At 43.8% G+C, this 19,353-nt stretch overlaps 1 pseudogene; it reads left to right on the top strand.

Moving 5' to 3' along the window:
* Positions 1-3,976: 3,976 nt before the first annotated feature.
* On the top strand, positions 3,977-6,761 carry LOC142732861 (syncoilin pseudogene; annotated as a pseudogene).
* The last annotated feature ends 12,592 nt before the right edge of the window (positions 6,762-19,353 follow it).

The raw sequence follows: 19,353 nt of genomic DNA, 5'->3' as shown, positions 1-19,353 counted from the left end.
AAGCCCCTGAGGTACCAGTACAGTTGAAACCCGCAAGAAGTGACCCCGTTTTAAAAACTACACCCTTAAGGCATTCATCTAGAGGTGTAGTGAGCATTTTGACCGTTGACCTACACCCCATAAACTGTAATGTGGGTTCTCCCGGGTACGGCAATACCCTACATGTGGCTGTTATCAGCTGCCTGGACACACAGCAGGGCTCAGAGGGGAAAGACGAGGGGGGATAAGATGTGCGGAGTGCATCAGGGTAAGTAAAATTGGGGTAAATTATAAACCAAGGGATGGATGATAAATTTTAAAACACTCTTTCATACAGAGCTCTGGTTATTCGGGACATGCGTCATATTGATATATTGTGTCATCCGTTATCGCCCTCTTATAGCAGACTTTGCACCTCTTTTGACTTTTTCCCTTCTTGCCAGTTTGGGGAACTTCTGGAAAGTGTTGCCCTGGTACGATGCGTGTGGCCTCGCTTCCAGAAGTACTGGGTGCCCCCCCTTCTTGGTCCCTAAAGATTAGGTTCTTGATAATCACCTCTTGAAATTCCAGGAAAGTTCCCGTCTGGCCTGCACATCGACGTAGCGCGTACGCATTGTACAAAGCCATCTGTATGATGTGCACGGCCAGCTTCTTATACCACACCGCATGGCGCTGTAGGGCTACAGGGCTTTATCTTACAAGTCCATCCCTCCCATGTACCTATTGTAGCCCAGGATGCAGTCTGGTTTGGGGGTGGCCTTTCCTTCATATATCCTAAAACTGTAGGTATACCCTGATGCACTCTCGCAGCTTATACATCTTCACGCCATACCTTGCCCTCTTACCCGGCAGGTACTCGCGGAATTGAACCCTCCCTTTAAAATGTACCAGGGACTCATCAATAGAAATACACTTCTCGGGGGTGTATGCTTGGGAAAACCGGGCACTGGAACGGTCTAATAGGGGTCTCCGTTTATACAAACGGTCAAAACTGGGGTCATCTCATGGTGGGCACGGCTCATTATCAGTATAATGTAAGAAGCGAAGTGTTGCCTCATTTATTTATTGTTTTAGGTTCCAGTTCAGTTCTGAAGTTGCTTTGAGGGGCCCATATATTAGAAACCCCTATGAAATACCCCATTTTAGAAACTAGACCCCTCAAAGTATTCACAACAGCATTTAGAAATTTTATGAACCCTTTAGGTGTTTCACAAAAATTTAGAGCAAAGTAGAGGTGAAGTTTACATATTTTTTTTTGTCAGAAAATCCTTTTTATACCATTTTTTTTATAACACAAAAGGATTTATCAGAGAAACGCAACTCAATATTTATTGCCCAGATTCTGCAGTTTAGAGAAATATCCCACGTGTGGCCCTCGGGCGGTAATGGACGGAAGCGCCGGCCTCCGAAGCAAAGGAGCACCTAGTGGATTTTGAGGCCTCTTTTTTATTAGGCACCATGTCCGGTTTGAAGAGGTCTTGTGGTGCCAAAACATTGGGAACCCCCCAAAAGTGACCCCAATTTGGAAACTAGACCCCTTGAGGAATCCATTGTAGTTTTCTTGGGGTGCATGTGGCTTTTTGATCAGTTTTTATTCTATTTTTAGGTGGCGTGGTGACTAAAAAACAGCAATTCTACTATTGTTTTTTTATTCTATTTTTTTTACAGCGTTCACCGTGCGCTATAAATGACACATTCTCTTTATTCTGCGGGGCGATACGATTACGGCGATACCAGATGTTTATAGTTTTTTTTTATGTCTTATGGCGTTTGCACAATAAAATACGTTTTGTAAACAATCATTCACTTTTTGTGTTACCTTATTCTAAGAGCCAGAACGTTTTTATTTTTCAATCAATAAAGCCGTGCAAGGACTTTTTTTTTGCGTAACGAACTGTAGTTTCCATCAATACCATTTTTAGGTACATGCGACTTTTTGATCTCTTTTTATTCCATTTTTTGGGAGGTGAAGTGACCAAAGAATTGTGATTGTGGTTCGGTTTATTATTATTTTATTTTACGGCGTTCACCGCGCGGGATAAATAACGAAATAATTTTGTAGTTCAGGCCGTTACGGACGCGGCGATACCAATTACGTATAGTTTATTTGTTTGTTTATATATTTTTATTAATAATAAAGGACTGATAAGGGAAACAAGGGGATTTTTACTTTTATTACTTTTAAATCTTTTATTTTCTTATTTTTACACATCTTTTTTTAACTTTTTTTTTACTGTATTACTTTGTCCCACTAGGGGACATGAGGGCAGGAGGCCCTGATCCCTATTCTAATACACTGCACTACATGCGTAGTGCAGTGTATTAGAACTGTCAGCTACTCACTGACAGCAAGCATAGTGGGTCCTGACGATGTCAGGACCCACTAGGCTTCCGTCTATGGCATAGCCGGACGCCATTGTTTGGTGTCCGGTTGCCATAGTCACCATCGCCGGCCGCTATCGCGTAGCAGGCCGGCGATGGCAGCTTAACCCCTAAAAAGCCGCGATCTCTATAGAACGCGGCTTTTAAGGGGTTAATCAGCGGGGACACAGCGATCGGTCCCCGCTGCAGGAGCTGTGACAGCTGCTGAACAAGACAGCAGCGTCACAGCTCCTGTATGTGTCGGGAGGACAGCCGAAACGGCCGTTACTCCCGAGACGTACTATTACGGCATGGAGCGCGAACGATACAGCTGCCATGACGTAATAGTACGTCAAGGAGCGGGAAGGGGTTACATTTTATTGTGATTCTTGGGAGTGTTATAATCGTACAATGTGGGGGCCAGAAAAGGTTGTACATCCCTACCTTAGGCTATGTTCACACGGAGTATTTTGGGGGAGGAATATCTGCCTCAAAGCTCCAAACGGAATTTTGAGGCAGATATTCCTCCCCCAAAATACTCCGTGTGAATAGCAATGATCGCGCCGTTTTTCGCCCGCGGCCATTGAGCGCCGCGGGCAGAAAACACGCTTTCTCCTGCCTCCCATTGAAGTCAATGGGAGGTCGGAGGCGGAAGCGCCCGAAGATCGGGCATGTCGCTTCTTTTTCCCGCGAGGCAGTTTTACTGCTCGCGGGAAAAAGACGCCGACGCCTCCCATTGAAATCAATGGGAGGCGTTCTCGGGCCGTTTCTGCCGAGTTTTGCGACGCGGTTTCCGCGTCAAAAAACTCGGCAAAAGACCCTGTGTGAACATAGCCTTAGATTGTTAATATATTTATTATTTATACTTCATTTTTGTTGAAGCCTTAAATATTTTTCCCCTTGGGAACTGTCAGATTATCGAATATTCTGGATTATTGGACTGTCATAACATAGTATATAAAATTTACCTCTAAGATTATAAATCTTTAAACCACAATGTTCTACCATGACATTTGTTTAATCACAGGGGTGTCTCTAAATGTATTGGTTTTGTGATATTACAGATCAGGTTGTACCAGTCTATCAGACTTTCTGTATTATCAGATGGCAGATTAAAGATTTTTACAGTGTTTGGGTGATATAGCAGTTATTCCTACCATTATTACTACTAATACCAAGGATTAGAATAAATGATTCTATGTTAAGCCCCATCTGACATTGCACATATATCATTTATCCTTAAAATAGCTTGGATTTTTCTTCCTGTTACACCAAAAAATCTGCTCATGTGAAATGGTGCTGCAGCTGGTGCTTGCATCTAGAACAGGCATCTCACTGGGCCTGACCAAGCACACTGGGTGCCGCTGACAGATTTCTATTGGATTAGCCAATCCTCAAATTTTTGGCACAGTACAAATTAACCCCTGGTAAACTATAGCTCTGCCAGGAAAAGAGCTGCAGTGTCATCTCAGGCGTGCCCAGCTAGACTTAAGGGCCCAAGTTTTGTGTGAAGCATGTGGAAGATAAAGTGACAGCTTACAAGTCTCGCCCTGCCTCTGAAGGGGGGGGGGGGCGTTACACACAGGCTCTTGTGCACCATTTATTTATAACAGAGGAGTCCGTTTGTGCAGATGAAATGTCCAGTCCGGAGGAGGAAGGAGAAAACTCACAAGAAGGGAGGTAAGATTTTATATATAATAGCACCTAGATGTAGTATCAGCCTCAGGTTAAGGAGTAGAAAACAATGGATTTTTTTTTTTTTCAGAAGTTCAGGTGCAAGGAAAGTAGAATTACATATGATAATGAAGCAGGATAGACGGAAGTTATTAAAAGTGCCACATAGGGGAGCAATGTAAGGTGGGATTGTACAAATGCACACTCAGAATGGAAAGATGCGCATAAAATGGCACCACTGGGGTTGGGGAGTGTGACAGTCTTCAATAAACAGCTGCACTAACAGTTCACGTAATGGCCCAGACAAAGATGAGATTCTACATAAAGAAGAAGCACAGAAGGAAATTCTAATAATGGGAATGGGAAGAAATGTGACAACATCTTTCTGTATAACTTCTTATGTATAGTATTATGGGCTCCTCTGTATAACATGAATATATAGCAAACTGAGTATCCATACAGAAATTGAACTGTAAGAAAAATGAATAATAAAAATGATTAAAGCTTAGCAGGACTCAAAACCTGAGGATTAGACCAGATAACCCATATACCCTTCCCTCCTCATCAACCTGCATGTCCCTCTCAAAGGGGTCTAGGAAAAAGAGTTGCTTGGAAGGGTCTTTACACTGGTCATTGGTAAAGTTCTTCTCCTTACAAAATATTGACTTTGTAGGGTTAAGGAGTCCTAAACGGATTCATGGGACACAAGTGGGGTTAGCGGACGTCACACCTGAATAAGTTCAGTTTTTGAGGGAATTTAGACCAAGAAAAAAATAATTATTTTTGGATTCAATGGGAATCTCTCTAAAACAGTACTGGCCAAGCTGATTTTTGAGTCTAGTTGAACAATTTTAACATCACTGCATAACTGCAATTGTGGCGTTTATATACCCACAATATTTGGAAACTTAGGCTATGTTCCCACAGGCAGGATACGCTGCAGAATTTGCGCAACCGAATTCTGTGTGAAAATGTCATAGCATTTACAGTAGCAGCAAATGTCAGCCACATGCTGCAGAAAGAAAATACAGAAAAGTCGCGTGGAAAGTGTTCTGCGGCGCGGCGTTCTAATCCGTAGCATGTCGATGCCGTGTATTACAAGCGAAGATGCTGCGTGTTTGGGCCATAGAATGGGAAGCCTAAATTCCACAAGTTGAGTTTTGTTGCATTTTGTACAGCGTTTGCACAGCAGAAACGTCGTAAAAATTGATGCAAATCCGCTGGCGCACATAAAGTTTGTTACAATCAATGTTTTACACTACATCCGCAGAAAAAAACGAAAGTTGAAAACGACACTGCATTACTGCAGAAATATGCTCTATTTGCTGATGATTCATGTGACTGATTTAGCTGTGTCTTTTTGAGATTCCACTTCAGATTTCCCCCCGCCTCCACTACCAGTACCTATGTATAATTCACACAACCTCTTTGGGTTTTTCTATATGTATTTCTTTAAGAGGCAAAGATACGGCTTCTACCACTTAATTTATGTTTCCTCAGTTTAAAAAAAAAAAAAGGAAAAATTAAACAAACAAGCATGTATCCGGTGCTCCCAAGTGCCTGCTATAGATACTACTATACACCATATACATTTGTTTGTGGTATATAAGGGGCATGTATTTGGTGGAGTTGTTTTTATATATGCCATATCTACCAATTTGGCGGGGGTGCATTAGCTTTTATTTCTTATGATCATTTTGGTTGAGATTCCTACTTGGGATAGGGGGATTTTATGAGCGTAATATATTATATATGTGTATATATATCCATTCCTAAAAACACAAATTTGTCAGTTTTATTTACATAAGGTGGTTCCTGTCTCTTTAGGGTACTTGCTGTGCCTAGTCCCCCTTCACCAGTCACTCCGGAACTTTTGTCCCTGGAGGACATTGGGCTAAGGTTCCAGTATTGTATCGCAGCTGTGGAAGACTTGGAAAGGGAACGAAATGAGCTCATACGAGAGCTGGCCATACTTCAGGAGCCCTCATTGGAAGCTGTACAACAGGCACATGAGGAACTAGTGCAGGCATATGGACAGAAGGCTCAGACAGAACTGGAGAGGGACACTTTGCAGGAAGAGATACGAGGAATACGTCGCAGATTGTTCCGAGTGACTAAAGAATGTGTAGCTTGCCAATACCAGCTTGAAAATCGGCGTCAGGAATTAGCTCAGAAAACAGCAGAACACAAGGAACTAGAGACTGTTGCAGCTCGGTTGACAGAGGAGATTTCCCAACTGCGGAATACCTTTACTCAACAGAGACAGGGGGAAGAGCAGCGAGTTAGAGCTCCACAACGCAGGCGAATCTCACGTGAACTGCAGGAAAGAAGACGGCTCTCTGCAGACCTGCAAAGCCTGACTGAGGAACAACACGGTACCCTCCAAGACCATTATGAGCCCAAACTTCTTCAACGCTTGGAGTGTGCTGAAAGAGGGACACAAGCCCTAAGAAAGGCGCAGGAAGAGTTGCGAAAACTAAGAGGGGAAATAAGGCCACTCCAAGGAGAAGCCTGCCAACTGCAGGCTCAGAAATGCAGTCTACAAGAGCAAATTAATCTCATGAAGAAGAAGAGGGAAGAAGAAGTGCTGCTATACAGGGTATGGATGGAGTCAAGGACAGATCTCATAAATGTCCATCTTGTAAAAGAGCTACTAATATAATTCATATATGTAAGCCTCTGTTCACATTTGCTTTGTAGGCTCTGAACCTCCATCCAAATGTCCATCAGATTTAACAGGAAAAATTGCGCTGCCATGCAGCACTATTCTTCCCGTCAAAACGATGGACATCCTGACCAAACTAATTGTAAGTCAATTGGGATCATCATACGACGGATCCGGCACAGCGGCTTGATTTTCATTATGTACAAAAGCCAAAATGCAAGTGTGAACATAGTGTAAATGTTTTTGTGGGTTCTGAGAACTGCAGATATGTGAGATAAAGTAGTGATCATTGGGGTGGACATTTTTCTGAAGTGCTGCAAACTCAGTAAAAAACACTACAGCCTCTACCCATCCCGAACTAGCAATTGACACACAACAGATTGTATTCAACTATACAGCAGTAAATAAATGCATACTGATGGCAATGTATATCTGCAATCTCTGCCATTGTATAAAAAAGAACTACTAAACAAGCAGCTGCATATACAAATACATCATTAAGCGTTTCATACAAATAAGCGTTTCAGACGTTTGCTGCGTCCTTACTCATGGCTTAAGAGCATAAGCCATGAGTAAGGACGCAGCAAGCGTCTGAAACGTGTAGGCTATTCATTCCATTGACCCTCCCTCTGTACCAGGAAATTATCCTGCCGATTTTGTTTTTAAACACTCAAATAAAACTTGGAAGAAGTCTCCTTTTTATCCATATCAGCGCTAGATCCAATCTTTGTTCTCTGCTTCAGAGCCTATACTAGCGCTCTGCTCCGGGACTCCAGCTCTGGGGTTTCCCCTGACATCACAGTCCATATATGGACAGTGATGTCAGGAGCAGAGCATTGTCCCAGGCAGAGTGCTTGTAGCGCTCTGCATGGGACTTTGGCTCTGGGATTGCCCCTGACGTCACTATGCGTATATGGACAGTGATGTCAGGGGCTTCCCCAGAGCCGGAGTACTGGAGCAGAGACTTTACTAGCGCTCTGCCCGGGACTCCAACTCAGGGGTTGCCCCTGACATCACTGTGTATATTTGGATGCCAGGAGGGGAGAAGGAGGCCCATGCGGAGCACTAGAAGCGGCTCTGCTCCGGGACTCTGTCTCTGGGGAAGCCCTTAACATTACTGTCATATGAAGCAGAGCAGTGCAGTTTCCCAGGCAGAGTGCTATTAGCTCTCTGCCCGGGACTTTGGCTCTGGGATTGCCCCTGACATTACTGTCCATATATGGACAGTGACACCAGGAGGAGAGAAGGGGTCCCAGGCAGAGCGCTAGAAGCAGCTCTGCCCGGGACTCCATATTTGGGGAAGCCCCCGACATCACTGTCCATATATGGATAGTGACGTTAGGGGCTCCTCCTGAAGCGGAATCCCCAGCCAGAGAGTCGGCAATACTCTGGTTGGGGATTCCACTCCTAGAGTGAGCCCCAAAGTCGCTACCTACAGGGAGGGGGGCTGTGTGGCATTACCTGGGAGGGGGGGGCTGTGTGCACTACCAGGGAGGGGGGCTGTGTGGCACTCCCAGGAAGGAGGGGATGTGTGGCACTCCCAGGGAGGAGGGGCTGTGTGCCACTTCCAGGGAGGGGGCTGTGTGACACTATCTACAGTGGGCACTAAATTTATGGGGGTACAATCTGGGCACCTAACTTTCTTTATGGGGGCATAAACAGGGTCTAACTTCTATATGGGGGAACAAAGTGATGTTTTCTGCCATTTTACTGCCTCTGTAATTTACCCACTAAGTCTGTGTCGCCCAAGGGCCCAGATAAAACTCCAATATAGTACTCTATTAATACCCCCATAATATTATTTAGCAATTAATGCTGCCATTCAGTGTCCAATTAATGCTGTATACCACCAGTGCTCATTTAACGTCAATATCCACAGTACAGTAAATGCAGTTTTGTAGTGGTCAATTAAAGGGATTATCTGGGGACCAAAAATGTTTAATAGTTGACACAAAAAAGAAACAGGTTATGGCTAAACCATACCCAAAAATCATACCCAAAAGTGCAATATACATATAGCACGGTGCCATTTCTGAAGAAGATATATACCAAAAAAGAAAAGAAAAAAGATCCAGAAATATATCAAGGCACTCTTAGGTAAACATAATTTATATAAAGTCAATTTTATTTAAACCTCCGAATATTTTCAGATACATTAATATATACATACAAAAAGTTTTAAAAAAAAATCTCCTGGCTAAGAGAGGAAGGATGACAAATAATCTGATACACCTTTACATATTAATTAATTCCCTCATATAATACGTTTGTTCTCCCTAAGCATAGGGACAGATAATAAGTTTGGAACAATCGCTAGGTTGTGTTCACACTTGCGTTTTTTGACAAAATAAATTTTGTATCCTCAAGGTGGCCACCATACCTATTTATGACAAGTAGAAATATTTTTAAAGATATAATCTCCTATGTAGTGAAATTCCAATCCTGGGAGAATAACCATCCCATGGTACACAAGCTGTTTGGACGGCAGATTTATATATTGTTTAGCTCTTCCCTCCTATTGCATACAGCCTTGGATTTTGGGGATGATAAATAATAATAGGCAGTCTATTTGATAGACGCAAGGTCTAAATATATCCCCCTCGATCCTCTTTGTTCAAAAGGCAATCAATTTTCCAAGATTTCGTATGGTAACTTGTATTTTTACCTCTAATTTTCCGGTGAGCCTCTGTAATCCATGTGCGGGAGCAATCTTGTTAACAGGTGGGGCGAAAAAGCCTTCCAAAGGCAAATTCCAGGCTATATATTCATCTGTTTCTCAGCCCACTTTGGAGCTCCACCGCAAGGTCGGATGGCTTTCGATTTTCTTCTGAATATCCGCTTATTCCACACCGTGAATAAGGAGGCACAAGGTCCGGGAGGGCAAGAGCATATGCCGGCCGTAAGTTGAATTACAATTCACATGAGGTCTCCTTCCATATCATGTCTCCAGATTTAGTCAGGGATTTGCAGGGCCAGGTATAGACCCAACTTCACTGTCACTGTCCATATATGGGCAGTGACGTTGGCAGCAGTACTGGAGTCCCCAAGCAGAGCATCAGCTGATGTGATGTATGTGACTGCACATCATGATCTAGCAAGATCACTATGTGCTGATAAATGAATGGAGAGAAGTGTATGACGCGGATTGGTCAGCATCATACACTTCTCTCCACAACATCCACTTGGTCAAAAAGTAAAAACACGCCCAGTTGGGCATTAAGAAAATCATTAGCATAAATCTAAAATAGGTCATAATAAAAAACACTGCTGTAATCTACATTACAGCGCTGATCACATTATGTAGAAGATAGGGCACTTATAATGTGGTGATAAAGCCTCTTTAACCTATGACTTTCCAGTAGTTGCTAACAACACCCAACCTACCTATGCACTCCCAGCAACTCCAACAGGCACTCAGGGCATGCTGGGATTTGCAGTTTTGCAACAGCTGGAAAGATACAGGTTGAAGACCACTAGTTAGACTATAGTTTGGCTGCAAGCTCATGATCTAACAGACTAGGTTTACAGCGAATGGATGAATCTCAGTTCTTCTAGGGGTATGTTTACACGCACTGTTTTCAGACGTAATTCGGGCATTTTACGCCTCGAATGACGCCTGAAAAAATGGCTCCATTATGCCTACAAACATCTGCCCATTGATTGCAATGGCATTTACGATGTTCTGTTCCCACAAGGTGTTTTTTTACGTGTTGCTGTCAAAATACGGTGCGTAAAAAGACGCCCGTGAAACAGAAGTGCATGTCACTTCTTGGGACGTTTTTGGAGCCGTTTTTCATTGACTCGAAAAACAGCTCCAATAACATCCGTAAAAAAAACGCGACTTGCTACAAAGGAGCTGTTTTCGGCTGAAAACAGCTCCATATTTTCAGACGTATTTTGCTAAGCCGTGTGAACATACCCTAGCTGTGATACGTTCTATACCAGACTAATAGTACAACTTCAAATAGCCCAACCTATAGATCAACATGGTTGCACCAAAATTCATTTAAATGTTCACCAGAAGACCAGATAAGTACTGGTTGCAAATATCTATTTTGGTCACCCTTTCAGTTCACAGTGAGTTTTTTGACAAATTTTTTGACAAGGAAACCGCATCGGAAACCGCGTCCGAAAATGCCTCCCATTGATTTCAATGGGAGGCGGAGGCGTTTTTCCCCCACGAGCGGAAGAACCGTCTCGCGGGAAAAAGAAGCGACATGCCCTATCTTCGGGCGTTTACGTCTCTGACCTGCCATTGACATCAAAATCTGCTTCAAAATTCCAAACGGAATTTTGGGGCAGAATTTTCTGCCTGCAAAAACTCCAATGCAGTCTTGGTTTGGAAAAAAATAAAGTTTTAAACTGTGTACTTGTTAGCATACAAGGCCTATTATTTCATGCTTTATAATACTTAGAATCTGTGGCGATTAATCAAAACTGGTGCAAAGAAAAAGTGGAGCAGTTGCCCATAGCAACAAATCAACCGGCTTCTTTCATTTTCAAAATAGCATCTGAAAAATGAAAGCTTAACCCCTTAGTGACCACTAATACGTGTTTTAACGTGATTCACTACTGGGCTTTAGGCTAGGCTGACGCCTTTTCACGTCAGCCTAGTCTAAGTCCTGCACGGGTCTCCCGTGCAGGCAGGAGCCGGGGCTCTGCTGTCTGATGACAGCTGAGCTCCTGCTCCAACGCCCGCGATCGAAGTTTACTTCGATCGCGGCCGTTTAACCCGTTAAATGCCGCCGTCAATAGCGACCGCGGCATTTAACTTTGTTTACAGAGGGAGTGCGCTCCCTCTGTCACCCATCGGCGGCCCGCGAATGAAATCGCGGGTCTCCGATGGGGTGTCATGGCAGCCGGGGGACTGATAAAAGCCCCCAGGTCTGCCCTGGACATATGCCTGTTAGGACGCGCCGGAGGCACGTCCTAACAGATTGCCTGTCAGATTTACACTGACAGGCAATAATGCTCTGGTATACGAAGTATACCAGAGCATTATAGCAGCGATCGGAATATCGCACAGTAAAGTCCCCTAGTGGGACTAATAAAATAAGTCATCAAAGTGAAATAAAGATTAGTAATAAAAAGTACAGTAAAAAAATAAATAAAACCATTTTTTTCCATAAAAAGTGGTTTTATTTAGTAAAAGTGTAAAAAATAAATAAAAGTACACATATATGGTATCGCCGCGACCGTAATGACTCCATTAATAAAGTTAATATGTAATTTAAACCGCAAAGTGAACACCGTAAAAAAAAACGCCAAAAACGATGGCGAAATTGCAATTTTTTTCCATTGCCCCCCAAAAAAGTCATAATAAAAATGAATCAATAAGTCCCATGTACCCCAAAACAGTACCATTCAAAACTACGTCTTGTCCCGCAGAAAACAAACCCAAAAAATCACTACATTGATGGAAAAATAAAAAAGTTACGGCTCTTGGAAAGCGACGATGCAAAAGCAAATAATTTTAGTTCAAAAGTGTTTTTATTGTGCAAAAGTCGTAAAACATAAAAAAACCTCTACATATGTGGTATCGGCGTAATCGTACCGACCCATAGAATAAAGGTCACATGTTAATTACGTCGCACAGTGAACGGCGTCAATTTAAAAACGCATAGAACAATGGCGGAATTTCAGGTTTTTTTTATAATCCCCCCCAAAAAGGTTAATAAAAGTTAATATAAAAATTATATGTACCCAAAAATGGTGCCATTAAAAAGCACAACTAATCCCGCAAAAAACAAGTCCTCATACAGCTATGTAGATGAAAAAATAAAAACGTTATAGCTCTTTGAATGCGACTATAGAAAAACGAATAAAATAGCTTGGTCATTAAGGCCTAAAATGGGCTGGTCACTAAGGGGTTAAATCCGATTGGTTACAATGGGCTACTACTCCACTTATTCATTGGATCAGTTCTTAGGCTGGGTTCACACGACCATGTTACGTCCGTAATGTACGGAACGTATTTCGGCCGGAAGACCCGGACCGAACACAGTGCAGGGAGCCGGGCTCCTAGCATCATAGTGATGTACGATGCTAGGAGTCCCTGCCTCGCTGCAGGACAACTGTCCCGTACTGTAATCATGATTACAGTACGGGACAGAAGTTCCACGCAGAGGCAGGGTCGTGTGAACCCAGCCTTATAAAACTCCACCTATGTCTGTAGTCTCTCACACTTTAGGGTATGTTCACACGCTTACTAAAAAAACATCTGAAAATACAGATTTTCAGCCGTTTTTTTTAGCAACTCACGTTTTTCGCTGTATTTTTTATGGCCGTTTTTGGAGCTGATTTTCTATAGAGTCAATGAAAAACGGCTCCAATAACAGCTCAACAAGTGACATGCACTTCTTTTTCACGGGTGCCGTTTTTTAAAAATGAGACGTAAAAAAATGCCCCGTCGGAACAGAACGCCGTATTTCCCATTGAGATGTTTGTAGGTGTGCTGCTTCCGTTTTTTCAAACATATTTTGAGGCGTAAATGCCCCGAAATATGCCTGAAAACACTACGTGTGCACATACCCTTAGATTCAGAATTCATTTATAATAATCTCCCAGCTACGAAAGTGCCTAGGCGAAGCCCATGAGCATGCATGTCCTCACACAAATAGCCATAAGACAGATCTAATTGACCTGCTCATCAGGGTGTATTTTTAAGGCTCTGTTCACATCTGCGTTGGGGTCCAATTCTGACTTTCCGTCGGAGGTTTCCATCAAAGCGGGACCCTGAGCAGAAACAAACCAGAGGTTTCAGTCTCCATCACCTTTGATTTCAATGGGGACGGAGCCGGTGCCCCTGGTTTCCGTTTGTCTCCTTTGTGCACCGGATCCGTCGTTTTGCCGGAAGCAATAGCGTAGTCGACTTTTTTATTACCTGTATTATTCGTTTTTATTACCTGTAGCTAAATATGAGTTGTTATACTATGCTAAATTAAATGATTTGTGTATTTACATACTGAACATTTAGGGTAAGGCCACACGGTGCGTCGTTGACATGGTTTTGCTGCGGTTTTGCTGCGATTGAAAACCGCATGCAGTCAACTGCATGCGTTTTTGCCTCTGTAATGCTGCAGTTCTGTTGCGTTTTTAAAGGAAATAATTGATGGACATAGTTTTCACCCGTGTTGAAGTTTATTAGGTGCTTCCTGTATATAGTTCATTACAATGCATTGCAGAACTGCTAGCAAAAACGCAAGCAGTTCAGCAACAACATTGGCAGCGCGGTCATTAACTGCATGCGGTCAGACATTATGAAGATGCAGTTACTGCACAAAAAACACATTGCAATATAATAGCAGCCGTCTGTCCATAACACAAACTTCACCATTGACTTCTATTGAAAAATGACTTGCTGCAGTTTAAAAACGCAACATAAACGCACCGTGAGCGCAGCCTGTCGCTTTACCCTTAATCCGTTTTATAGTTGCTCATGCTGAGGTGAAGTCCGCTTTTAACTGCAGGAAAGTGTAATTAACCCCCTTAAGGACACGCTCGATTTGAGTTCTTTCATTTTCGATTTTTCCTCCCCGCATTCCAAAAGCCATAATTTTTTTTATTTCTTTGTCGACATAGCCATATGAGGGCTTGTTTTTTGCAGGACAAGTTGTAGTTTTTCATGGCACCATTTCTTGTACCGCCGAATTTACTGGGATGCTGAAAAAAAAAATATTTGTGGGGTGAAATGGGCAAAAAACATAGATTACGCCATTTTTTTTAGTCCATCAGGCGGTAAAAACGACATATTCACCTTATTCTACAGGTTTATACGATTACGGCGATATCAAATTCATATGTTTTGTTTTATGTTTTACCACTTCTGAAAAAATAAATGCATTTGCTAAAAAAAAAAAAAAAGTTTTGTATCTCCATATTCTGAGAGCCATAACTTTTTTTATTTTTCCATCAATTTAGTGGTGTGTGGGCTTAAATTTTGGAGGATGAGCTGTAGTTTTCACCGATACTGTTTTGGGGTACATGCGACTTTCTGATCACTTTTTATTCTATTTTTTTGGAGAGCTAAGGTGACCAAAAAACAGCAGCAATTTGAATGTTTTAGATATTTATTTCTTTTTACGGCGTTCACCGAGCGGGTTAAACAATGTTATATTGTGATAGCTCAGACTTTTACGGACGCGGCGATACCAGTTATGTTAACTTTTATTTATTTTTAACATTTCTTTAGGGGAAAAATGGGAAAAACTCGTTGGATCGCTTGCATGATATACTGCAACACTAATGTTTTGCAGTATATCGTGATTCTGAAAGTCTCTTTTGAAGCCTTGGCTTCAAAGGCAGGGCTTCATAGTACATAGATGGCAGACCTGGGGGCCATTATTAGTCGCCCAGGCTGCTATGACAACCATTGTCACCAGCCGACTGCGTCCTGGGGGGCGCGATGGCGTGTTCGGAGGGGGCACCCCCCTGATTCTTACAATTTAAATGCTGCGGTCGCGATAGACAGCGGCATTTAAGGTGTTAAAAAAGTGGAATCAAAGTGATCTTTGATTCCGCCTGTTACAGTGAGGTGTCGGCTTTTATAACACAGCCGTCACCCGCTGAGTATGGAGCGAGCTCAACCTGTGAGCCCACTCCATACTTCCCCTTAATGGCTGTCACGTACTAGTACGTGACATGTCGTTAAAGCGTTCTTTAGTTTTTTAGCAAATTTCCCAATCTACTTTCTGTATAAATGTTTTCAAGATCTCTGCTTCTTGTTATAGAGTAGGAATATTCATTGTTAACTCTCAGGGTATAAAATCCTGTCCATAGTCACGTGATGAACACACAGTTGCTGAAATCATTGGAAGACACAGCTCTGATACACATACTGTAACGAGCCATGCACCTATGTGTAAATCATGTGCCCTGGAGGCAGTGGGTACCGAAGTAATAATGGGGGGCTTATGTTAACCTTTTTACTGGCTAGTGCTAAGTCCTGCTTTAGTAATCGACGTCGTCAAACAGACAACTGCCATTACTAAGATGGTAATAAAGTGTTAAAAAATATACAGGCATAAAAATGGTGGTAAAGCAATAAAAACATACAGGCATAAAACATTTTTGGACTAAAATAAAAACTCCCCCACACAAATCTCCTTGACCATTTTATAAAGAAAAAAATAAATAAAGCGTAAATCATCGAAGTAGTCCAACGAATCTTCAACGTAGTCCAAACGGTCCAGTGGAACCTGCAAAATAAGCAATTTGAAAAATAAAAAAAACGTATACTCACCCATAGCAGTCTTCTGTCTTCTTCCTTCTCTGCTGTGCCGCAATAGAATCTAGACATCAATAAACTCTAATTTCTATTGTGGCGCACAGGACCTAGAGATGCACCAGTAATATTAATAGATAATGGGAGGTCCTGTGTGCCAGAAAAAGCTAACACAGGGACTCCTAATATAACACAATACCTTTCCTTTAAATGGGAACTAAACTTTTAAAAACTTCTGAGATGTCATAGTGACATGTTAGAAGTTATTGTCAGTGGGGGTCCAAGCACTGAGACCCTCACCGATCGATAAATCAAAGAGGCAGAGCTGCTTGGGTGAGCGCTGAGCTGTTTCGTTTCTGATGGGCTTTTCTAGGAGCCGTGTATGAGCTCAATAGAAAGTCTATGAGTCCGTACACCAACTGGTTGGCTTTCTGGGAAGAGCCGATCAGAAGCGAAGCAAAACTCACCCGAGCACTTCTGCGGCTTCGTTTTAGTGCTCAATGGGGTCTCAGTGCTCAGACCCCCATCGATCAAAACTTTTGACATGTCACTGAAGTGTCTCAGAATTTTTTAAAAGTTTAGATACAGTTGAAGCAGTTAGACAAACCTCCCCCTTGCAGTATAATATTGACGGCTCTATAGGGGAAATTATACTACAAGGAGGGGTCTGAGCTTCTGACTGCTAAGGGCTCTATGTGGAAGGATTATCATACGCTCAGCTTCCTGCCCCCACTAATTTAAAAGTGATCGGCTGATGCTGGGGGTGGGATTATACTGCAAAGGGGGGGGGGTGTATGAGCGTCATGCTGCTGACAGCAGAGGGCTCTGTGGGGGAGAATCCCGCCATAGAGCACTCAGTAGTTACTGTCTGAGTGTCTAACTGCTGAGGGATCTATGGGGAAATTAATCCCCCCCCCACAGAGCCCTCTGCAGTCAGATGCTCAGACCCCCCCTGCAGTATAGTAGCTACTGAGGGCTGTATGGGGGGGGGGGATTATTCTCCCCCACAGAGCCCTTTGCTGTCGGACGATCACTTTTAAATTAGTGGGGGCAGGAGGCTGAGTAATGTAAGCGGCGCTCTGTTAGCCTCACCTTTTAAATCACAGGCCGCTCTGCTCCTCCTGACCTGCTCCTCTCTGGCTGCGTGTGCAGCGTCAGAGAGGAGTGTTCTAGCAGACATGCACTTATCCTGCAGCACGTCTGCTAATAAGTGCTCTGGTGGATGGGTCATCAGCTATCCGGTAGTGGACAACCCCTTTAAAGTGTGTCTGAGTAAGATTGTTTATCGTTTCCAATGACAGGCAGAATGGGACTGCAAGGACCCATTATCCACGTTACCTGCCCAGGACCTTAACCATCCTTCTTTGAATTAACTCACCAACACCTTCTTTATGGAAATGTGGAAGTGGCCACAGCTTTATTCTTATTTACAAACATCGGCATGAAGACATATATATATATATATAACTTTTTCTCTCCTTCTCCTGAAATGCCGATGCTCCCTGTCTCCATCAGGCATGTAGGGTGCTACCTCCGTCTTCATCTGCCGTACTTTCCGCCAAGAAGGGGGAACTGAGAAACCTACTCAGTCCCCCGACCACCCCCACCAAGCAACGCCAACCCTCTCTCGGCACCATCCAAGAGGTCCAATAAAAAGATATCGAGCCCGATATCATTCAGATGCACTCCATCCAGCGCCAGCAAATCTGCATTATCCCCCTCCAGGGATTGGTGTCGCAAACCCTATCCCCCCTATAGAGCGAATGAACCGCGACACCCGCACATTAATTAGCCTGCGCACTCTCTCCAATGCTGCCATGTTCCTCGCTCCTCGCCACACCGTGCGCGCCACTATCTCGGACCAAACTACCACGCAACGGGCGAACAGGTCCTGAAAACGCGCCAAATCAGTCCGTATAAATGATAATAACTCGGCCATTTTTACTTGGCCGATATCATTTCCACCAGCATGTATGAACAGGACAACAGGTCCGTACGTGTGCCTTGTAACTGCCACTACTTCTGGCAGTAACTGCACCCACCGTAATCCCCGGACACCTCTCCAATGGACGTCGGCCTGTGAGAGGCCCAAATTCGGACCCAACGGCCTACGTCCCGCTCGAACTGCTGCCCAATGCACATACGAATGCCCCAAGATCCACACTTGGGGGCGCCGCGACCCTAACAAAGAAAATCAAGCTACATTCCGGTCAAATGAAGATACAGGCAGGATTAACATAACACTCCATATAAAACGAGGAAGGAAAAACAGGGGTGGGGGGGTAGGGGGGGGAGGGGGGGGCATTTTTACTATGAAAACCTTCCAGCTTACACACTCTTAAAACCAAATCAGGTCGCACATATGACTTATAGCTATTAGAACGCCATCTACCCAGACGCATGATAGCCGCTGAATCCAAGCCCAATGCATCCGCCTCAGTTGCCGCCCCTATCCTAAACGAATGTGTACCAAACTCGCCCGGTGGCAAACCCAGGTACTTCAAACCGGCCTTAAAAATCGCCTCAAATTGAAAACGCGACATTGCGGATCCATCCTGATGGATCAAGAATTGAGCCCCGAGCAATCGGACCAACACGAATTCCTGGACCCATTTTACCGGGCAATCCTGCCCCCCAATCCTCCCAATCGACAGCCAAGCACCCCTCCCTACCATGTCAGTCTTTGACCTCCGCACACAGACCCTGAGAGAATCTCCCAACGTCACTACATCAGATCCGAGAAGACCACCGCTTGCACCCACGCTGTGCGGAACCAGCTCACTAACCCGTAATGCGGCAAAGAAAGCCAAAGAAAACGCCGCGCCGAACAAGGACACTTCATATTCATCCCGACACACAAAACATAAAACGGCTAGAAGCCGACCCAGAAACGAAAAAGATACTGGCCGCCTCGTGTCCCTGGAACACGCCTCTTTTTTCCACCCTTTTAAAGACTGCCGAACTACAAATTCTTTTGTAACATCTCTGCATCCCCACAATTTTAACATAAAGGCCACCCCTGCTAAAAACTTGCTCGCCGTGGCCGCACTACCCCCTTCCTGACGTAATTGTACCAAACTTGCTAACGTGACGTCCAGGTGACACCCATCCTGTGATGGGAAGTTATTCCCCGCAATCTCCAACCATCGATCCCACGCTCTGCAATGACTCTTCCAAGTCGCCGGTACCACCGAACCCCTCAACAGCCTCATAAGTTGTCCTCGACCAGGGCCCATAAGTGAAGGGGCGGGGACTCCCCTTCTGCCAAAGCTGCCGGGTGCAATTCCCGAAACCGGGACACCTGTGAACGAGACAAAGCATCAGCCATCACATTACGGACTCCCGGAACATGTTTTGCACGAAACCACACATTCAAACGCAAACACTTCAAAACCAACCGTCTTAATAAAGCTAATACCGGCAATGAACTAGACGACAACCCGTTCACCGC

Source organism: Rhinoderma darwinii, unplaced genomic scaffold (assembly GCF_050947455.1).
Source record: "Rhinoderma darwinii isolate aRhiDar2 unplaced genomic scaffold, aRhiDar2.hap1 Scaffold_92, whole genome shotgun sequence".
Lineage (NCBI taxonomy): Eukaryota > Metazoa > Chordata > Amphibia > Anura > Rhinodermatidae > Rhinoderma > Rhinoderma darwinii.
This window is presented reverse-complemented; position numbering and strand designations above follow the sequence as displayed.